General features: G+C 52.2%; 1 protein-coding gene across 4 annotated transcripts in view; it reads left to right on the forward strand.

Moving 5' to 3' along the window:
* The first annotated feature begins 899 nt into the window (after nucleotides 1–899).
* The window catches only part of STARD8 (StAR related lipid transfer domain containing 8), a 32,483-nt gene continuing 10,127 nt past the window's right edge, over nucleotides 900–23,255 (forward strand). For 2 of the 4 annotated variants that reach the window (XM_055268413.2, XM_055268412.2), the window contains exon 1: nucleotides 20,361–22,751. The gene's annotated coding sequence lies outside the window, so the exon portion shown is untranslated. The other 2 variants (XM_055268414.2, XM_063634796.1) reach the window with 2 other exon arrangements.

A 23,255-nucleotide genomic window follows, 5' to 3' on the forward strand; every position in this document is an offset into this window, starting at 1 on the left:
AGGAAGTTGAGGCAGGAGATTTTCTTGACCACAGGAGTTCCAGGCTGGGTAGCTTTAAGTTAGTTACTTCTGCTCAGTTTCTGTCTTTGTAAATGTGAGGGATAGCAGTTGAACTGCGTGAGGTCCTGGATACTCTCAGTCCTGACTAATAGGAGTCCTCAATTCAACAGTGAAATCAAGGTTGTGAACTTGTGTTGGACCCTTGTGATGAAAGGCCAGAGAGAAATCAAAGCCGAAGGCTCTTCTTTCTTACTGAATTTAAATGGACTTTCTGGTGGTGCTTACTATCAGAACTCCTGGAAGCCCTCCCCTGCCACGATTAATGTTCGTGCCCCATGTTTTATGCATTTCTCTGCGGAGGTAGAGTTTGGACTTGGGGTAGGGGACAGAAGCCTGGGGTACTGGGGAAGTTGCAGAGCCACTGGGGCCTGAGCAATGTAGGGATGGCAGCTTCCTGCTCAAATTCCTAATTATCCGGTTTTCCCCTACCAATTGGAGATTTCACCGAATTTGTGTCTTCTGGACATCCCATAAATTATCCGAGCAAGTCACTGAACCCTCTCGGGCACATGGCTTATGTATTTAAATCCCCCAAACAGTGCCAGACTCATTCAGAATTCAATGAATATTCGCCTGTGTGCCTGGCCAAGTCACTCTTTGAGCCTCAGTCGTTGGGCTTGCACCTCCTCCCTGGCAGCGGTGTGACCGGAGGGAAAGGCAGCGGCGAGGGCCTTGGAGAACCGGCAGGCAGTGCCCCGCCCACCCAGATTTGGGTGACTTTCTGGCGAGTCCGGTGGGCCAGACTGCGCTCCCATTGGCCGAGGGGAGGTGGGCGGGGCGTCCCTACAGCCCTACTCGCCGACGCTCCCTCCCCACCTGCGCTGAGTGGACTCGGGTGACAACGGCTAAGCAGCCGCGGCAGCTGCTCTTCTGGCTGGCACCGTTACCCCTGCCCGACCCCAGGCCCCGCGTGTGCCCCGGACGGAGCAGTCCCTCCTGGGCTCGCCTCCTGCCCGCTCGCTCTGTGTCAGCGCCCGAACCCAAAGGGGTGGACGCGGCCTCCAGGTAGGAGTCTGGGCGACGGCAGGGGGAGATCCAGACAAACGGGGGCGCCTGGGCTCCCTCTCCCCGCCTTGCCTCTCTGGCGCGCTCGGGCTCGGCCCTTCTCCTAGCGGTTCCGCCGGGCGGCGTACGCAGGAGACAGGGAGGAAGCGAGCCGAGCCACCTCCGCCCCTGGGATTTGGGGGGTCAGGGTCGCCGAAATTGGGGGGACCCCCTAGCGCGCCAGCCGCGCGTCTTCCAGCGAAGCCTTGCGAGTGGGGCGGTGGAAGGCAGCTGTCTGCCTGTTAACCGCCGGGCCCGTGGGTCTCACAGCCGTCGCTCTGGGGCTTTGGAGGGGCGTTGCAGCTGGCCGGGGGCGGCAGGGCTTCAGGCTCTGTTGCCAGGTCGCGCCGGATCTCCTGCCCTCTCCTTTCTCTGCTTTCGAGGGCATTTCCAGGAAGCCCCAGTCTGGCTGTATGGGTTTTCCCGTGGGCCACTGCCTCATTGCTTTCTCTTCTGAGAAATGCCCAGGACTTCTTGGTATTAAGGTAACTGCGGGGTCCAAGCGAAAACGTTTGGACGCGTCTCATCTTCATAGGCCTCATTTTCCCACAAAGTCCAAAATGGGTTTGGATTAGAGGAAAGGCTTTTTAGTTGAAGTTTTTGGAATTTCCAAATTAGGTAGTGTGGGGTTCTCTCCATGTTCCTCCTGACACTTGTGAAAGTTGCGCGCTGAATTACGACTCAGGAAACTGGGGTTCAGCCAGTCCATGTGACCTTAGGCGAGTCATACTACTGTGTGGGCCATAGTGTTTTCAGCCACACCTCAGGTGGCAGCTTGATTTCAGTATCTAAAGGGCCGGGTCTCTTTCACCCTGACATTTGGTTACTTGGTACCTGGGGTCAGGCTCCTAATTGGCAGGTAAAAGGTTGTCTCTGAGATGCTCGGGGTGGCAGCAGCTATACACATGGAGAGCTTTGTGGTGATTATGCAGCTAAGCCAGCTGGAAAACTAGAGTGTGCGTGGAGGGGTGGGCGACAGCAGCCAGACCAAGGTACGGAGAGGTGGGAGTTTTCTTCCAGAGCCTGGGGCCCCAGAGGTTGGGGGCCTCAGAGATTGGGCTGGCTTGGAGCCTATGCTTACCCCCAAGTCCCAGGGCCCTGGCTTCTCTCCCAGTCAGAGCCTAAGCGGGGAAGAGGGGTTAATGAATCACACCCAGGGCTATTTTCAAACCCTGACTCCTCCTGTGCGACCTGCTCCCTCCCCACTCTAGGGTTTGCCGCTCCCGCACCCCCCCACATCTGTATTATTGCCTTCTGAGTTTTCCTCTCATTTTCATCCTCCTGGAATGAAAGGGGGACAAATCTTGTCTGCGGATGGGATGGGAAGGTGGTCAGCCCAAAGGCATGGAGAAGAAGGCTGCAGGTGATTTCTGGGTGGCTTTCGCAGTGGGAAGAGTGTGATGGGAAGGGTGGTGTTTCGCTGTAAGGGCATAGGGGTGGGTAGTGAAACTCTTTCACTCTAAAGGTACAGCTACCATCTAGCTGGACATTCTGGGCTGGTTTTCATTTTAGGGACGTGGCCTTTTGTTAATGTGTTGGATTTTGGATTTTGGATTTCTGCTCCCTAGACCTCTACATTTAGTGCTAGGAAACACCACACTGGACACCGCCTCTCCTGTTTTTGGAGAAGTATACTAAACCTCTCTATGCATCTACAGCTCCCCTCCCCCACCTGGAGAGGAGAGGCTGCCTACAGATGATATCTGGAGGTGTTTAGAGCAAGAAGGGCTGTACTGAAGGTGTGCAAAGCAAAGGGGCTGTGTGCCCTGTGTGCTTGCTTGAGACAGGGCTTGCAGTGAGTCATGTGGGGAGGATGGCAGAGCCTTCCTTTTTCAAACACAATACCTCCTGAGTTCCAGCAGAGAAGCAAAGAAAGTGGCACCAAGAAGACTCGAATGTTGTCCCTCTCTGTCCTCTTGAAGTTTTAAAATTCCATTATTGGGACTACAAATTGGAGAGGGAGCAGAGGACCCCTGTGTCCAGGTTTAGAGGATAGCAACAGGGACACAAAGGCAAGAAGGTCCCAAAGGGAGGAGGGGATGGAGTCTCCAATTGGGAAGCTGTCGCAGCTGCAGCTGCTTTGCTGCTAGGAGACTCCTGGAGCTCCTTATTTGAGCCATGGAAAGTTCAGGTTCAACAGATGGCAGGTTTATCACATGCAGGCTGTGCCCTCACCTCTTTTCTGGCTAGAAGAAAGAGTTGCCTCTGCCTTGAAGAGAAGAGAAGGACCTTTTGCCTTAGGCTCCCAGTTTGGTTAGGATCAGGTGTCATGGCCCTGGGCCTTGGGAAAGCTGTTCAGCAGATAAAATAGGGACAGCAGATTTCAAAGATGCAAGGGCTTTAGGGTGGGAAGTGTGAGCTCCCGGAGATCCAGGTGAGTTTTACATTCTTCCCCACCCCACAACAGGGTAGTTGAGCACTGGGCTGGGCACACAGTTGCTGGTGTCAAGTGTTTATTAAGGGGTCTTGGTTTGTGTGTGCGCACGTGTGCAGGGGCATGCATTCGGGAAGGGTCCTGGAAGATAGGAATCAGTGGACTGGAGGCCACAGCCTGGGCACTTGTCACAAGTCTGAAGTGCTGTGTTTGTGGGTGGAGTTTCCTTTTCCCCAGCCCTGCAGGTTGGTAACTTGCATGCTAAACAGTTGCTGTTCCTGTTTACCTCGACCACACACAGGAATTTTAGAACTGAGTGTTAAGTACCCTAGGAGTCCAGGGTGGCGTGGAGCAAAGAACAGGGGATTGGGAGTTGAACATGGGGAGCTTTAACTCCAGGCTCTGCCACCCCCCTTAAATTCTCCGACTCTGGGTTTCTCCTCATTTTTTCCACTTCACTGGATTAAACTAGGGGATCCATAGCTAAGTGCTTTGTAAACTACCACGTGCTGTATAAATTATTAGTCATTAAGTTCAGGCTTGGTGCTAGGTCTTGTGGAGGACACAGAGTTAAAACCCCCAGTTCCAGGGAATCTATCCGTCTAGTTTGGGGGTTAGTGGCATAAATAATACATGCCACTAATTATTTATGTATTAAATAATAATACCTTGGTGAGGACTTTTAAAAAATTATTATTAATAATTTCAAACATATATAAAAATAGAGATAATTAGTGTACTAAGACCCCATGTACCCATCACCCAGTTTCAACAGCCATTAGCCCACGGCCAATCCTGCCCTATCCACACTCCTATCTACATCATGCCCTTGTTATTTTGAAACAAATCCCAGAAACCTTATCATCAGTTCATCTATACATATTTCAATACGTATTTCTAAAAGATAAGGATTCATAAAAACAACCATTATCACACCTAAAATAGTTTCTTAATATTATCAAATAACCGGTAAGTGTTCATACTTCCAATTGTTGAGAAGGACTTATTTGCCCTGGACGTCCATTCTGCCCTGGGAAATCCATTCCAGGGAGTGATTGCTTTTGACTGAGGGGAAGGTGACGGACAGAGGCAGTGGCATTTGAGCTGAACCTTGGAAGAGAGGCCCAGGAAAGGTCCCAGCCCAGATGTTAGCCGCCTCTAGGGCTCCAGGTCTGGAGGCTGACCCATGGAGGCTTCTTGCGGAGACTTCCTGCCTTTGTTTCTCTAGCAGTAAATGACAGTTCTCACTCTCACGCTTGCTTCCCCAGTCCAGGGCACCAGGAGTTTGGGGTCCGCAGGTCTGGGAGAATTCTGAGAGGCTGCTCTCCACCTAGGCCCCTCCCCTGCGCCTGGCCCCTGAGGCCAGTTCAGAGCAAAACAGGATGCATTCAGGATGAACGTCTTTCCCAGCTTGTCATCTAATCACCAAGGCCCAGCTTGGAGCTTCCTCTCTCATTCATGATAAAAACCCTCACTGTCTCTCTTTTCCCTTCCGCCCCAGTAAGGGTGTGCTGACTTCCTCCATATCCGGGCCAGCCCTCTACCCCCATGCGGGGCTGAGGGAGAGATTCCCTCAGTGCAGGCCTCTGCTCCCACCCACCTCACCACAGCCTGTCGGAGAGGGAGAGAAAGACCCCTGGAATGTTCTCCCTGACTGCAGGCTCCTGCTCTTGGGCTGTCCTTGGGAAAAGAGCGGCCTCCTTCCAACAAGCCTGGGGTCCTGCCACTGCTTGGTTAATCATTGAGCCACATAATAACCACCTTGGAAAGTCATCTCTAGGAGATGGTCATTAACTAACTCTCTGTCCACCCCAGGCCTTAAAGAGACCATATCCTGAACCCTCACCTTCCCCCAAGGGAACATTGACAAACATTCACTCACGGGAACTTCTGGAGCCAGTGAAAAGTCTGCCCCTCCGTCCTTTACTTAGCAAACAGAAGCAGTTATTCACACCGTTTGAAGGACATGGGTTCAGCTTGGATGGTATTGAGAAGGGGAGCAGAGTGAATTGATGGGGATTTGGATGGGCAGTGGGGCCCAGCATCAGGGTTAAAAAAGGGGTAGGGGTGTTGCTAGGAGTAGTTGATCCCCTCATCTCAATTTGAAAGTCTGAAAGAGCAAGAAATGCCCACCCAAAGGGTCTGCCGATGCTGGGGATGGGGTGAGGCTGTGTGAATGTGTGTCTGTTTTCAGTACAGCTGTGGGTCCCTCCACACCAGGCTGCAGTGGGAATGGGGACAGCCAACCACATGATTGCTGCTGAGAGGCTGAGGACCTCTGTGAGTGGAGGAGGATGCCTTCCTCCAGGAGCCTGTATCTGGACAAGCAGTGGCACTTGGCAAGGGTTGGGCCGGGACCCAGACCCAGACCCAGACCCAATTTAGAAAGCTCCAGACCACATGCAGTTTTCTGCAGTTTCAGTAGGAAGAGAAGGAACCATCCCGTGGGCCTATTACAGAGTTAGGAAACGGCTTCTGGTTCTGCCCCCTTTATAGCTTTCTCTCGGTGAGTGATTTTTGCTTTCTCTGGGCCTTAATTTCCACGACTATAAAGTGGGTAGGGCAGTTGGTCAGCCTTCCTTTCACCTGTGCAAGTATGCCTCCCCACTCAAGACCCTTTTCTTATCTACCGGGCAATGGTGAGCTGGCTTCAAATTCAGCCAGGCCCAGACACTGAATGTTCTCAGCTGGCTGGGTCAGTTGGAGCTGGCCAAGCCCTGAATTGCCACAGCTTGTTTTCTCCTTGTGCTTGGGCATTTCTGCAGTTTGCTCTCTGGCCCCTCCCCAAGCTTGTGTCTGTCCCAAGTGGCCAGCCACTCTCTGACCCATTCAGCCACAAGTTAATGAGTGAACTGCTCCCCCTGGGTCATACCAGCCCAAGGTGCTCCTGGGATCCCAGGTCCTTGTGGGAAGCAGCCAAGGGCCTAGCCAGCTCCAGTCACCTTTATGCTCTCTCCCACAACCCCTCTAGAGGTAGGTATGCAGGCAGAGCTCAGGGCAGAAGGACCTTTAGAGGGCACTAGGTCGAACTTTCCTTCTGAAGCTTGCGGCTTCCCGACAGGTACTTGTGCAGTTCCTGCTCACTCATGTTCAATACCTGGGAATGTGATACGTTTCAAGCAAGTTGCTTTCATCTTTGGAATGTGTGAAAGTTTTTTCTCATGTTGAACTTAACTGTGCCTCCCTGAGGCTTCTAACCCTGGGTTCCAACTGTGCCCTCTGGGACCGCCTGGACCCTGTCTGCTCTCTCTGACCTTCAGGGGTGTGAGGACGGAACCCAAGTGCACCTGTGTCTTCTCTAGGCCAAACAACCTTCAAGCGTCTGTGCTCCTCCTCAGACCTGGAGCAGCCCCCTTCCCAGCCTCATCACTGTCCTCTGTCCTCCCTACATGCTACTGTTTATGGCCCCCTTAACATGTGGGGGCAGGAAATGGGGCACAGGAAACCCCTCACTCCCCTTAGTTTATTTATAGTCTGAACTTGTTCAGATGACTTTTCCATAATCCTTTTCTGGTTACCCCAACAGGTAGACTCCTAATCCCCAGAATTTAGGTGCAAATAACCTTAGACAACGCTGATTTGTTTATTGTTCAGGTCCAGCCAGCTCTCACGATTGGAGGGCCCTTGGAAGGTAGGGCCTTCTTATTGGTGCGCCCATAGTGGAGGACAAACCTGGTGTTAGTAGGTGTTCCCTTTGATAAGTTGAATACAATGTAATACGTGGGGGGCTTCCAGCGTACCCTGCTTTCCTGCCACTCGGTTTTATTTTTGGAGTGGGGGGAGTGGAGGGAAGGGGATATTTTAGGGAGTACTGAAGCCGGAAATGAGTATGAGCCATGCCCACAGTGGGGCCTAGAAGAGTGAATCAGACAGTGAGAAATACCAACTTAGCCATTCCTTCCCCTAGCAGTTGATGACGATGACTACGAGTCCTCCCATTTCTTCAGTTTCCAAGGCACTTTCACTTCCATGATCCCACTGTGTTCTTGGAGCAGCCCTGTAAAGTAGATGGTATGATTTCCCCGGAGTGATCTGTGGTGGTCTCCACCTGAGGCCCAGGGAAGGGAGGAACAGTCTCCGGTGAGGGAGGATTTGAAGCCCAGGTCTCCTGACCCTCAGCCCTCCCTGTTTTCCCCAAACCACACCCAGCAGCCATGGCAGCCGGGGCTGACTCGGCAGCTTCCCCACCACAGAGGAACCTCTGCCCTGGCTGCAACTCTGTTCCTGTGAGAGAGTGAGCTCCAAGGGAGGTGGCCTAGGATTTCCTGTCCTTTATCTGGGCTGGCCAAAGGCTGGTCGGTCTGAGGTGTGAGATAGGCACCTGCAGCCAGCCTTTCTGCTCCAGGCTGAGGTCAAGTCAGGCTGTGGCAGAGGCAGTGAGCTTGTGGGAAGAGCTTGTCCCCAAACATCTGTCCTGAGCAGTGCTCACACCAGCAGGGCCTTCTAAATGGGAAAAACAGAGAGGGGAATGTAGAAAAGGGGTCAGAGTGGAGCAGAAGTAAAATACATCCTGAGCTGTACACAAGCTCTCGTGTTCACAGTGCTGGGAGACTTTGGGCAAATTACTTAACTTCTCTGAGCCTTCATTTTGTCAGCTCTAAAATGGAGATACGTACCCACCTCATGGGGTTACTGAATATTAAATCCAACAATATAAATAAAATTATTGCCATTATTGTTGCTTGGTAGTACCTTTTGCAGTCCTGTCATTTTGCTGTTTTTCACTGACCTGGGGGTGTGCAGTCCTCAAACCTGCCACCCCCTGGGCATTCGGTCTGGACTTTGCAGTCATTTCAGAGTCCATCTTACCCAGAAAAGCTCCCTTTGGCCATGCCCACCCACAGGGCTCCCTTCCTCTGGCCTTCTTTAGTGGCATTCGCGACACTCAACAGGCTATAGTAGTGATGGTGACACCAATAATAATAGTGAACTCTTCTAAATTCTTGACAAATTTTAACTTCTTTAGCATTCGTGGCAATTCCGTAAGGTAGGTACTGCTATCTTTGTCTCTATTTTATTTAATAAACTTGCCCAAGGTCACATATCCGGGGAGTGATGGGGCTGGGATCAGGACCCAGGTGGTCTGACTCCACCTCCTGACATCTTTAATGACTGGGCCATGCCTCTCTCCAGATGCCTGGCCAGGAGGCAAGAGCTGAGGTTCGGGACTCCTTCCCTGCCTGAGTGCTCATCACACCCACCAGTGATCAGTCACTTCTGGACAGGCAGTCCCCAGGTCCTTGCCTGTCTGCTCTGTGCACTTCCTCTCACCCTCCACCACCAAGGTGGACAGATGGATAGGAGGGAAGACATGGAGGAGTGGGTATTTATGCTCTAAAACAGAGCTGCATTGGGGTGGGGAGGGAGTGCAGGAGGGAGTTGGGCAGTGGGGGTGGCAGTGTGGTTCTGACATCAGCACCAGGCCTGCCTGATTAGCACCTTCTAGTACTGGGGGTGGAGAACAGGGTGCTGGGTGGCATCAGGGAGGAAGAGACATTTGAATATGCTCTCTTGACAACCAGGTTGCATTATTTAGAAGGCATGGGTGGTTAGGGGCAGGCAGGAGGCTGGCTGGATTAGCTCTTACGATCACTAGCTGGCGTGTCCCATGCTAGAATTGGGTGGGAGGAGGTTGTCCGGAAGCTCTAGCCCTCCCCGAAGTGCTTCCATCTCAGGGTCTTGGGGCCTGCAAGCTTCCTTCCCTCAGGCTGTACTAGCTGCCCGCTCCATTGCTTCAGGGCTTATACCCCTTTATCTTGCCTCCAAAGCAAGCTCCAAGGAGTGCTACGAAGGCCAGTCCATGTTAGCCTCTGTCTCCCTGAGAAGGATGGGCCTGGCGGCAGCTCTGGCCAAGTGCTGCAGGAGAGTTCAGTTTTTGTTCTGTTTTCAGACCTTAGTACCCAGCGTAGGGCTTGGCACCAAGTAGGTGCTTGGGTATTATTAGTTGAATAAATTCACAGTCCACGGGGAGTGGATTCTAAGGGGAGAGCCGAGGGAGGCTGAAATGGGAACAGGTCAACAGGAGGGCTGTGCGGGTTTAGGTAGGCTTCTGGCCCAATCTGTAGTCCAACAGAAGCTACATGACCTATTGTAGCCTCAGTTTTCCCATTTGTACCATAGGCATTACCTGCTTTGGAGGAGTTCTTGTGGGGACCAAATGACATACAGGATGATCAAGTGCTTTCCTGGCTGATAGGAAGTTAAATTCAGGCTAACCACTCTTTTTTTTTTTTTTTTTTTTTTTTGAGACGGAGTCTCGCTCTCGCCCAGTCTGGAGTGCAGTGGCACGATCTCGGCTCACTGCAAGCTCTGCCTCCCGGGTTCACGCCATTCTCCCGCCTCAGCCTCCCAAGTAGCTGGGACTACAGGCGCCCGCCAACACGCCTGGCTAATTTTTTTGTATTTTTAGTAGAGACGGGGTTTCACCGTGTTAGCCAGGATGGTCTCGATCTCCTGACCTCGTGATCCGCCCACCTCAGCCTCCCAAAGTGCTGGGATTACAGGCGTGAGCCACCGGGCCCGGCTAGGCTAACCACTCTTAGTACAAAAACCCTGGTAGATAATTTTGTGTCTGCTGTGTGCCAGGCCCCAGCCTAGACAATTTCTTTTCTTTAATGAGGAAGATTCTAACTTGGTAGCTCTGACTCTAGAGCCAAACTGCCTGGATTTGCATCTTGGCTCACCACTTCTTAGCTGCTGACCTTGGGCAAGTTACTCCATAGCTCTGGGCCTCAGTTTCCTCCTCTGTAAAATAGAGATATTATTGGAGCACTTAGCTCACAGGTTTGTTGTGAAGATTCAATGACATAATACACATTAAAAAAAAAACTTAAAGAAATGCCTGGGATATAATAATGGCTCAGTACAAAGTCCGTGGCTCAGGGTACGTAGTAAGTACTGTATAACTATTAGTGTCTGCTATATTTTATTAATAATTACATTCAGTATCATAAATATTGCTGTCATTAATGAGTAAGAAGTATAGAGCCAGGACCAGGGGCAGTGGTGGCTCACACCTATAATCCAGCAATTTGGAAGGCTGAGGCAGAAGGATTGCCTGAGCCAAGGAGTTTGAGACCAGCCTGGGCAATATAGAGAGACACCTATCTCTACAAAAAATAAAAAATACAAAAATTAGCTGGGCGTGCTGGTGCGTGCCTATAGTCCCAGCTACTCTGGAGGCTGAGGTGGGAGGATTGTTGGAGCCTGGGAGGTTGAGGCTCCAGTGAGCTGTGATCGTGCTACTACACTCCAGCCCTGGTAACAGAGTGAGGCCTCATTTTAAAAAAAGAAAAGGAAGAGGTACAGAGCCATGACTAATAGGCTACGTCTTCAGGTGGCTAGCCTGTTAACTCTTCCCACTGTACCCTGTAACCTCTACGCCCATAGGCCTTACAGAGCTGTAAGACCACCATTTGGGGTTCTCCTTCCCTTGGCCCTACCATGGCCTGAGCATGCACGTCATCACCCTTGCCCCCAGAGCCCTAGGCTCCGCCCCATGCCATGTGCTCAGCACCACAGCCCTCCCTCTGGCTCTCCTTGGGGTTGGGGGAGGGGTTGTGTCTGCTCCCTTCCCAGGGAGGCCACTTCTCTCAGGCCCATTTCCTTTCTATCAGAGACAATTTTCTCTGGATCTCAGGGTGGGGCCAGGCTCCTTTAAGGCATTTCCTGCCCAGGAGTTTATATTTGGCCTGAGCAAAAGGAAAGGGAAGTAGGCAAGGGGGTGGGATGCGGACGTGGTGGCACAGGGTCAAAACAGACAAGCGCCAAGACTTTCCAGGCCAAGAGAGGGAGGCAGGAGGTAGGCATGCCCCTTCTCTCAAGTGAACGTGGGTGCTCTCCCCTGAGCTTGACAGAGTGAAGTGCTCTTTCAGGTCATAATGCCTCCACCATCAAGCAGAGTTCATTTTCTGTTCTCACATCTCTGAGCCTTGGTTCCTGGCTATGTGGTTTCTGTCCTAGGGCAAGGCTTTGAGGTGAAGACATGTGCTCAATTCCATTTCTAGTGCTGTGGTGATACCAGACAAGGGAGCAGAGTCAGAGGCCTGCACACTGTGTAGTGGGAAGTAGGGCTTCCTGTCTGTGTGTTGCCAGAACATTCGGTAGCCCTTAACACACTGCAGTGGCAACACAAAGACCGAAAGTACCCAGTGCAGAGAAGCCCCCAGTTGAATGGGGGATAGACTCACATGCTGCCGAGATGATCATGGAAATGTGTTAGGGGACTGCTTCATTGAACTGAGCCACTGGGTGTTAGGGGGTTGGTGAGAGGTCAGAGGAGGCTTCGCGGGAGGGGGTGTTTGACCTCCAGCTTGATGAATAAATAGCAGTTTGAAGCTTCAAATCAGGCCGTGTCTAGATTGTTCAGAGCCTTGAATGCCAGGGAGCAGTCAAGGCTATCTGCTCCAGGCTGTGGGAGCTCTTTGTTGTAGAGTAGGGGAGCGGCCAGGTTAGAGCTGGGCTCTTGGAAGAAGCAGCTGGCAGGATGGCTCCTTGAAAGGAAAGGCTGGAGGCTGGGAACTTGGAGGGCTGAAGTAATCCAGGTGGGAGAACCCAGAGCACAGTTGGGCAGGCAAAAACCCCACCATTTGATGGAAAAGTTGGTAGAATTTGGTGACTAAATACATGTGGCCAGAAGAGAGCAAGGATGACTTGAGGTTTAAGCCTAGGCAGTGGGCGTGTTGGGAGGCAGGAACATATAGAGAGCTGATTTGTGGGGAAAGATGGGTTTGGTTTGCGATCCCACTGAGGATCCTCGCTTGGGTCCTCAGAAGAGAATGTGAAGGAAGAAAGCTCCCCCAACTGAGACAGCCACTACGCATCACACACACCTCTGCTGCAGCTCTAGATTTTGGGGAACGGCCATTAGGAGATGCGGAAACTGAGGTTCAGTTAGTCCAATACTTTCCACGCAAACCACAGTGGAGAGCAGTCACCGCTGGCCTAATATCTGCCCCAGACCGGTTTGGCTGGCGTGATTTGTCTCTAGGCCAGGGACTGGAGATGGTGGAGTAGCACACGGCTCATTAAAACAACTCTCTCTTTCCCAGGCACCATGACCTTGTCAGAGCACCTGGGACTGGGTTGGGGGCAGGAGCCCCTTGGGGGCAAGAAAACTAATGGAGCAACTGCAGCAGAGCAGGTGACAGCTTTGACCTTCCCTGTCATAGGGAAACCCAGTGCTGGGCAGGAATGTCAGCTGTCTACTTTGGTCCCGCCATGCCAAGCGCAAGCCCAGGAGCCCACAGGCTGGGCCGCCTCTGGACCCAAATTCTCCAGCAGCCTCAGTGGGCCTGAGGTCTGGTTTAACCTCAGGGTGCTCGTGACTCTACCTCATTTACAGCTGCACACAGGAGCTCAGGCCACTGCTTCACGGAGAGGAGTGGGGAACCACAGTTGGGGGTTTCTTGTGTAACTTCCATTTTTAAATAAAATGCCAAACCAGAATTGCCACTCTTCCTGGCCGATCCTGCAAGGTGTCCACAGTGTGCAAAGGCTAGGGACCACCACTGAATGTTGCACCCATTCTTCACTTCAGCCCCCAGGACATCCTGGGGGGAGGGTGGGCTGCCCAGAGGGGCCCGAGGCCCCAGATAAGGCAGAGGCCAACCCTCAGGGTCTCATGCTTCAGAACTGGAGTCAACCTTTCTTTGTCTGGGGCTGTCTGGTGTGGTGTATGATGTTTAGCAGCATCCCTGGCCTCTACTGCGTAGATGCTAGCAGCATTTACTCCTTGACCCCCACCAGTTGAGATGACCAAAAATGTCTCCAGACATTGCCAGATGTCCCCTGGGGGAAAAATTGTCCCTGGTTGAGAATCCCTGTGGTAGAGACTAGAAGTTTTTTCTGGGGTGTGCAGTGTTGAGAGAGGGATGTTATATAGAAGGTAGAGCCACACACCTGAACCTACCACTGGCCAGCTAAAAGATTCAGTGGCTTGTTTTTCCTGCCACCCTGTCCTAGGGGGCCCCTCCTGGGCTGTTTGCTTTGGTGGTGCCTCATTTGTGACAGGGAGGCTCCAGAAGTGTTGCTCGCATGGGCCTGGAACTTGGCATCCAGCTGTAGCCCTGGTCGAGACCGAGGCTGGCATCTGAACAGGTGCAGCAGGGCCCTGAGTTCTGCCCGGTGACCTAACAAGCCAGAGGCCAGCCAGGGTCCAGCACTGCCAACCTAGGCTGGGTGAAATACAGAGGCCCTTCCTGTGGTGCCCCTCCTGTGAGGTTTGGAATGTGGGATGAGAGCTATTTTGGTGCTGTCTCCTTTCCTCCCTGTGCCTCCCTCTGTAAGAATCGAGTTAGAGTTGTGATTCCAGTGAAGAGCAGCAGGAGCAGAGAGAGGCACCAGTGAACTGGACCGCCCCATAGATAGGGCATTGCAGACCCCCTTGCATGTCTGCTTCAAGGTCGGGAGGGAAAGTCTTGGCGGCCCTGTAATCCCTGACAGCTCTTAGTACAGGTCCTTATGAAGGTCCCTCTCCCACTGTCCCCCAGGGAGAGAGGTGGCATAGCCAGTCAGCCACCCGTTACAGCACTTCTTCTAGGGGCACTGCCAACCTAGAGGGTAGCTTTGTGCAAATTCAAATGAAACAGCACCCCTGAGGGATGCAGCCCTGTGCCAGGGCTCAAGGCTTGGTGGGCAAGCTTATTTTGGCCTGGGTCCCTTAGTGTTTCCTTAGGGGAGGGTAAAAGGAGCTGCTCAGAGCAGTTGGGGCCACATGCTGAGGATGGTAGCTTCTGAGATACAAGCCCTCTGCCAAAAGGCCAGCACCTTCTCCTTGAGAGGGGTCCCTCTCTAGGGTTGGAGAGCGGGCAAAGGAAATGGGCCTTGTAGCAACCAAAAGAAATGATCTGAGAAGCAGTTTCCTGGGGCCTAGCATTTCTGAGCAGCAGTAGCAGGGCCTGCAGTGGTAGGCGACTCCCTGCCTGCCTCCTAGCCCTGCCTTGAGGGACCAACCTCACAGAGCCTGCCTTGGGAACTGGGGTTGTCACATAGATAGTGGCATCACAGGTCTTTCTCTGCCGCTCAGGACGCTGGCTTTTCCTCCTGCACTCACCGAAGGTGGGAGAGACCAACATGGAGACCAGACCCTGTTTTGGAGGCCCCCATCCTCTGGCGAGGGCCACGGAGGAGATGCTTTTCCAAATAGGAAGCTAAGTCAGGTAAAGGAGGCCACCACGTGTTTAAAGTCACCTTAAGGAGCAGGTCAGCTAACTGAATGACCTTCACAAACACCCACTGCCTGCCTTCCCTCAGCCATCAGGTCTAGAGAGAACGTGGGCCTGTGAATAGAACAGGCCTGTGACTGGTCTCTGGATAGAATTTTCCAGGGACCGATATCTGTGGCTTTCTAGCAGGCCTTTTCTGTTTAGGGCGGTGGTCTTTATCTCGGGCTGTACTTTAGAAGCACCGGGAGAGCTCTCAAAAACAAACAAAAATGAACCCTATCCCCAGAGAGTTTAGTTTAACTAGTCATGGGGGGGGCCCATTAGTAAAAGCTCCCCAGGAGATTTTAATGTGCAGCCAGGTTTGAGAGGTGAGGGAGGAATGGGACAGGACACCCAAGAGCTCCAGCAGTAATAAAGGATGCTTTCATCTATGTCCCTGTGACATCCATCCATTGCTTGTCTTGAGTCCTGTATCTTCCCACCTGGTCCCCATGCCCGATACTGTCTTTATGGTTAGGCATGAGCAGGCTGAACCCAGGACCGGGGCAGCTCTCTTATAACCCACTGAGTGACCAGAAGGTACAAGGACTAGGGTTGCCTAGTAGTGGTGTGAAGAGGGGGTACCCAGCCCAAGAGTGGGGTTGGTGACTCTGGCTGGCTGAGGCCTTACTTCCTGTAGTCTAGATTAGATGCCTGTTGCCTTCTCTCTTCCTCCTGGCTCTTTTCTCTCACCTCTTTTCAACTGGTACACAATCTGAACTATGTCTTAAAGACTAGATGAGTACAAAGTTCAGCTCATCTTAACAAAAATAGCCTTCGTTAATGATAACTTTTATATAGCCACTTTCAAAACCAGCAAAAGCCTGATCAAATCTATAAGGTAACCACAGCGGTAGACAGGAAAGTCGTTAGTCTCCACTGTATAAATTTGGAAACCAAAGCTTAGAGAATGACACGAGTTGTCTCAGATGACTTAGTGGCAAGCATGGAAGCTGGCTTGATTGGAAAAAAGCTTTTTTTCCAACTTAGTGATCATCTTTGGGCATTATTGCATCTCCCAGTGAGAAATGTTGCTGCCTCTTTCCTGGGTGCATAAGCCCTATGCTTGAGTGTTTCTCAAGACCAGAAGGCCTGCTCTTTTCCTGGTTGCATCCTTCTCAGCATAGAAAACTGCCCTGTGCTGTCTCTGGGACGTGGCCTGTGTAAATGTAGGTGCAGATACTGTCATTGACCTCAGAAAGCATGTGCTGCTGCTCAGCCTTTCCTTCTTTGATGGCTCCCTCCAGGAGACCTGTGGGTTTGGCTCTGAAGCCTGATTGGACTCTGGAGCTTTCTAGTATGCCCTCTCCCCTGACTCTCCCAGCCTGGATCATCTGGGCCCCTCCCCCAGGGGTTAAGTCTCAGTGGAATCCAGTTTGTGCCAGCCGACTGCTGTTACTGACCTCTCCTGGCACATCACCTAAGCTTTGGCCAGAGCATGCACTGCCTGCAGAATATAGCCTTTAAAACTGCTGGCAGCCATGCCTTGGAATCTGCACATCTGGATACAGAGGTAGGGCAAGGGGCCACAGACATTCCTACCTCACTCACCTCAGCCTGCCCGTTGTCACTCTCCGCACCAGATACATAAGCCCATCCTCAGTCCGGGCCACCTGGGCTTCAGCCCCAGGTGAATCGAGTCTACTGGGGGTGGGGGTGGGGTCGCTCCTGGCCTCAGCCTGGGTAGGCTGAGACGAGTGGGAGGGACAAAGCAGAGCACCTCAGTTCAGCCTTTAATCACCAAGACACATGTCCCTGACTGATCCATCTGGGAGGGAGCCTGGGGGCCTCCCAGCCCTCCATGAGATGGTGTATTGTGGGGAGCCAATGTCCCTGACATCCTGTTTGGTAATAACCCATTACATTCTCTAGATTCCTGTTAAAGAGGGCTGGTGGGGAATTCAGTCTGTAGCCCTACTCCAAACTCCTTTGCTCCTTTGTCTTTGGAGCAATTGCAGCCTCTTTGAAACTTCTGCCTCCTTACCTCACTTCCCCCAGCCATTTGGCTGCAGTTCTGACGGTGGTCTGGGCAAAGCTATTGTCCAGACCCACAGGGGAACGCAGCAGCTGGGCTTCTTTCTCTAATTTCCTCTTTTCCTTTGGGACCCTTCAGAGTCAGAGCTGGAGTGGAACACATTTGTTGAGTGCTTGGTATTATGTGCCAGGGGCTTTTACTTTCTCCAGTATTTTATTTAATGTGCTCAGTAGCTATTATATGTGGATGTTGGCTGGGTGTGGTGGCTCACACCTGTAATCCTAGCACTTTGGGAGGCTGAGACAGGGAGACAGGAGGATCACTGGAGGCCAGGAGATGGAGATCAGCCTGGGCAATATAGTGAGACCCTGTCTCCACAAAAAAATAAAAAGAAAATTAGCCAGCTGTGGTGTGGTGGATGCTATTGTAGTCCTAGCTACTCAGGAGGCTGAGATGGGAGGATCACACAAACCCAGGAGTCTGAGCCTGCAGTGAGCTGTGATAGCACCACTGCACTCCAGCTTGGTTGATAGAGTAAGACCCTGTCTCACAAAAAAAACCCATAAACATGAAAAATAAGTAAAATAAAAATAGGAAAAAGATGTGGATGCCATGGCTCCTATTTTACAGAGAAGGAAACAGAAACCTGGAGAGGTTATACAACTTGCCCAAAGTCAAAGGGCTAGTGACTGACAGCATCAGGATTTGAACCCTGAGTTGTGACTCCACTAGACCAGAAGGAGCAGGAAAACAGCCTGGGGGGCTGGGGTTGGTTCCTTTGAGTCTGAGCTCCTTGCTTGGCTGGCATGAGGGCAGGTGGCATAATGCAATGGCAAAGAGCACTGAACATGGAGCGAAAAGATCAGGGTTATAGTCTCAGCTGTGACACTTTACCCTGTATGACCTTGGAGAAGTCTCTTGGGCCTCAGTAGGCCTTATACTGTAACTTTCAAAAAATACCAGTGTGGAGAGTCCTACCACAGATCAATTAAGCCAGCCTTCTGGGGAAGGGGCCCTGGGCACTGGTATTTTTTAAAATAACACTTCCTAGTTGATTCTTCCGTGCATCCAGGGGTGAGAGTCACTGAGCAATGTGATTTAGACCAAGACTTTTCAAACTTTAATGTGCTTGCCCAAGGGTCTTCTTGAATATAGTGGTTCTGGGTGTGGGGCTTGGGATTCTGCGTTTTTAACAAGCTCCCAGGTGATGCTGATGCTGCTAGTCCGGGACTACACTTTGAGTAGCAAGGGGTAGCAAGGGGCTACAGGGCTCTCGGTAGTCATGAAAGAACTCGGCATTGACCTGAGTGAGATGGTCCCCTTCTGCCAACCCCCAGCTAGGGCCAATGCCTAGCATCAGGGAGGGAGGTGTCTCTCCTACCCTCTCCATTAGCCATGAGTAACTGAGGGCTGCAGTGGGATTTTAAGGGTGTGTTCCTGGCATGTAGGCCTACCCTAGAGATTTGCTCCCTTTCCTGGGGTGGCCATACTTGTGACCCTTTAGGTGCCACTGTCTGCTCCTGTGCCCGCCTCTCTAGAAGTCCTAACCTGGTCCATCTTCTGGCACCTCCCTTTTGTCCTAATAACAGGAAAGCAGAGCTGGCTGCCAGGATGGGTGCTGAGATGGGGAAAGAGTCTCATCCCAGGGGCGTGACAGGAACAGGGACAGGGAAGTGGCTGTGGCAGCCAGCTCAGCTGTCCTAGCAGCAGAACCATGTTCCTCAAAGGCTCCCTGGGCAGCTCCCTTTGGACTGGTCTTACGTCACCTAGACTACCACTGGCCTGGAGCACAGGATCCTTTTTCAGGCTTGCATTGCCCCCTGCCGGACAGGTGGCGGTACTGCTAGCAGGGCTCAGTCAGACACTTTCCAGGGACCCCTCAGAGGTCCTGGCGATTCCTAGACCTCTATCTTAGGTTAGGAAGTTGCAGTAACATAAAACATACATGTATGCATGCACACACACACACACACACACACACACACACCGAGAGAAAGAGACGAGAGAGAGAGGGACAGAGAGAGAGAGAGAGAGAGAGAGAGGCGGGTGCATGCACGGACTGAGGTGCCTGTGGGTATATACAGGTGCATGGTCCCACAGTGATCCTCATGAGTCATGGACATGAGCAAATTTGGCTCCAGCTACATGTAGAGACAGATGCTGTGGTGGGCACAGATGTTCATCCTTGCCCTTACCCCCATTTGCCCCCAAAACCTGCAGGGGCTCCAGGGGCTGCAGAGCCCTCTCTTCTTTCCCTCAAATCCTCATCAGTGTGTGACCCTTGAGGAGCCCATTACTTTTTCTGACTGACTTCTAACTTCCCCCCTCTTCCCTCCACTGTCTACTCACCTAGCATCTCTGAAATACTGTTTTGTCCTCATCTTATCTGTCCCAGCCACTAGGATTTCATCCTGGGTTTCCTTGTGAGTGAGCACTGGGAAGAGAGAGCTCTTCCTGTCTTGGAAAAACCTCACCAGCCTCCTTAGAGTCCTCTGGTCAGGGGGGCCAGGCGAGACTGTGGCCAGAGGTGCTGAGGAAATGGAGGACGTGTTGGGGGCAGGACTCCATGGCAAGATCAGCTCTGCTAAAGCCAGCTGACTTCCCCCACCAACCCGGTGATGCCAGGTCCCATGGTCCCAGCCTCACTCATCTTGGCATCACCTGGGTGGAAAGCAAATAACCGCCCGGGCAGGTGCAGGGCTTTGCTGCTGGTATTTGGCCTACCCTGACTAGGAGCGCCTCCTCTGTGGCTTCTGTCCAGCTGCACATCTCTGCTGGCACTGGCAGGGGTGCCCAGCTCTGTGCAGAACTCCCAGAGCAGAGGTGACAGGCTGACCTAGCCATGGCCCCCCAAGACCCCAACAGGCCAGTACTGTGTCTTCATGACACTCAGCTCAGCACTGCACTATGACACAAATAGGCCAAGAGAGCTGGGGCAGTACTGGGCAGCTCCCTGAGGAGGGAGGACTGGAATGAGCATGGGGGTGCTGCTGTCAGACTCAGCTGGGATTCCAACCCTGGCACTGCTGCTTTGTCCACTGTGAGACCGTAGGCTGAGCCTGTTTGTATGTCTGTAAAATGGGGATAGCAAAGCCATCACCGGTTATTGTGTGTGTGAAATGAGATTTGGCTGTCAAAGTGCTGAAGAATGTTAGATGCGATGATGAGAAAGAGAATGATAGGAATGGTTGAACATTCCTACTTCCTGCCTGGACTAGGGTGGTCTACCCAGGGCCTTGGAAGGGGGTGAGTCCCTCAGAAAGGCTCGGGGGTGCACACAGCTGTGGCTTCTTATCCCAGCAGGCCTCCTTGACCCCAGATGATCCTGGTTCCTGGGCAGGGGGTGGGAGAGTGGGAGGGGTTTAGAACAGGCAGGGAATGAGACTCAAGAAAGCCAGGGCCAGGATGCCCAGACAGTAGGGCTTGGGGAGCAGAGGGCCTGCTGGCTGGCTATGACTTGGAGCAAATGTGCTAGGACCTCTGGCCTTCTCTCGCCATTGCTGGATCACCAGAATGAGACATGCCTGCCTGCTGGGGTTGGGCAGCATGCACCTAGGGCCCTGGTGTCAGCACCCTCCTAACCCCGTTTCTTTGCCTGTTTCTTTCCCTTGTTCTGTTTTAGAAGCCGAGGCCAAAAGAGCATGTGAGTGGCTTCGAGCAACAGGATTCCCTCAGTATGTGCAGCTTTTTGAAGGTAAGGCCACTCACTCGTTTACCCTCCCCTGTTCCATACTTCCCCTAGCCCTCAGTTTTTCATCTGTTAAATGGGCCAAGTCAGATTCTCTCTCCAATTACACACAAGCAGTGTCTCCTGGCCCTGCTCCGATTTTTTTCAGGGGCTTTGCTCCTGCAGTTGCACCTTTCTCTCCCGCATCATCTCTACAGGATTGCTCTCACAACTGCCACAAGCTCTGCTGTTGCCCATGCCTTTAAAGTACCTTGTCTTGACCAGGGTCATCACGTGGTACCAATCCTGAGGATGCCATGTAGGTACACACGGTGTGAAGAATGAAGCCTGGAGTTGTACACCCTGGTGGCCCAGCCTTGGCCTCACTTGCCCCACAGTGATGACCTCATTTCTCTGTTTTCCTTCATTTCTCTTTCGTGTTTTTCTAGAGTTCTTCACACTTGCTGTTTCCCTTCCCCTTTTCTTCCCACACCCCTACTACACCCTGGCTTCACCTCCACCTCGCCTGGTCAACTTGCCTGGTCAATTCACCGGTGACCTCCATGTGGTCACACTCAGTGGTCACTTCCCAGTCCTCATCTTGCTCCATCTCTCAGCAGCATTCGGTGCCACCGGCCACTCCTTCCTTCGGCTTCTGGGACACCTCCCTCGCCTGGCTGCCTCTCTGGCTGGGTTCTGTCTCCTTAGCTGACTCTGCTTCCTCTAACTGATATCTAAAGTTTAGGATATCCCAGGGCTCTGTCCGGGGCCCTCTTCTCTCTCAACATTTCTTTCCCATGAGATCTTTGTCTAAGTACTATCCATATTCTGATGACTTGCAAATGTCCAGACCTCATCCCCAAGCTCCAGATTCATATATTCAGAGCTGCCAATTCAATCTCTCTACTCAGATGTCTGATGGGTGTCTCGGATTAAACAGGTCTGAAACCAACTCCTGATGGTACCACCATTTACCCACTTGCTCAGCCCCGTACCCAGGAGCCGTCCTTAATTTAATTCCTCCTTGTTCCCATCTCCTATCTCGAACCCTTCAGCAAGACCCTTTTCCCAGAAAGTATCTTGAATCAATCCACTTCTCACTACCTCCACTGCCACAGCCGGGTGTGACCCAGTGTCACGGCTCACCTGGGCTAGTGCAGCAACTTCCTGTGCTCTTGCACTCTCATCTCTACACTGCCGCTGGAGGGCTCTTTTTGGCCATAGGTCTGACTGTCACTCCTGCTCCAAACCCTCCAATGGCCTCCCAGCACACTCAGAATGAAATACACACAGATGCTCTGCTCTGGCCTGTCAGACTGCATTCTCCAACTTCCGTTGATTACTCTTACCTTTGTTCACAGGACTCCTCTCTACACTTGCTCACACCAAGCTCTTTCCCTCTTCAGAGCCTTGATGCTGATGTTCCTCCTGCTTGGAACTCTCTCTGCAATTTCCTTGCACAGCTGGCTGCTTCTCATCTTTCAGGACTCAGCTCGGATGTCACTGCTTCAGAAAGCTCTCTGCCGACCACCTCTCTACAAGCAGCCCCAAGCCCTCCCAGCCTCCCTTGACACTATCATGCTGGCTGATGTCTTCCATGACTGCACCATCTTGGTTTTAAGTACTGTTGCTTATCTGTTTCCTTTAAGAGTGTAAACTCCATGAAGGCAGGAACCATTTTTGTTGTGTTCACTGTTGTATGCTGTATGGTTTGCTCAAGTCTCTGGCACAAAGTAAATGCTCAGTTGGATACTCATTAGTTGAATGAGTAAAGGAACAAATGGGTTTGCTTCACCAGTAAGGTAGAGAGCTGTGAGGCTTCTCAGATTCTCTCTTCCATTCTCCCAACTCCTTTCTTTCCCCTCTCCCCTCCCTAAGTCCCAGGGAGTGGGCTCCTACTGCTCTGGGCCACAGGGGGATGCAAGGTATTGTTTGGCTACTGTGCTGTCCTGTCCTTTCTGTCCTTGCTCCCGCCCTACTCCCCCAAGTTCACCTTGGGCCAAGGAGAAGTTTCCCTGCCTGAGCAGCCCAGGATTCAAAGGGGAATGGGGGAGCCCGTATTGGGCTCTTGGCAGCCACCTGGGGTCTTGGGCCTGCTATCTCCCATAGACCTGCCTCCCTGACTGACAGAATTCTTGGTTCCAGCTCAGCCCTCTAGGCCTCTCCCAGACCTTTCCCTGAACTCCCTGGGCACCCTCCTTTACTCCTGACTTTTTCTCCTTCTGCTTTGCCTCTTGTCTTCCTGCTCCCCCTCCTTCCTGGCTGTTCCCTTCCAGCTCAAGGGCCGCTGAGGCTGAGTTTGTGATATACCACTGCACTCATCTTTGCTTCTCTCTGCCATACAGAAGGTTCGTTTCCCCTGGATATTGGCTCTGTGAAGAAAAACCACGGTTTTCTGGACGAGGACTCTTTGGGGGCCCTGTGTAGGTAGGTGGGCTGAGGGCCAGGCCTGGGAAGCCAAAGGCCCAGCTTGAAGCTTCCTCATGGAAAAAAACATCCCTCGTACCCTCTAACAGAGGAGGAGCCCAGCTTACTAACAAAACTCATCTTCTGTGGTCACATTGCTCATTCTGTTCTTTGTGTTTGTGACACCCTCAACCACCTAGTCACTAGCTAGAAAGCCAGGATCTGGCCTTGTTTCTTTTCTCCTAAAGTTATAGCCCCCAAATATTCCTCTGCTTCAGTCTCTCTCTACTTACACCAGCTTGGCCCTTGTTTGCGGCCAAACCATGGCTTCTCCTTGGATCGATCACAAGGCTTAAGCCTAACTGGCTTTAGTCTTGATAGCCCATCTCTCCCCTCCCCTCTCCCCCTTCCCTCACCCCGCTCCCAGATCCATCTAGATCCACCAGTGTCAGCATTGTAACAGCTCCAAATGGTTGTTCTTTCTGCTTAAATGGTTGTTCTTTCTGCTTAAATGGTGGTTCTTTC

Source organism: Symphalangus syndactylus, chromosome X (genome assembly GCF_028878055.3).
Source record: "Symphalangus syndactylus isolate Jambi chromosome X, NHGRI_mSymSyn1-v2.1_pri, whole genome shotgun sequence".
NCBI lineage: Eukaryota > Metazoa > Chordata > Mammalia > Primates > Hylobatidae > Symphalangus > Symphalangus syndactylus.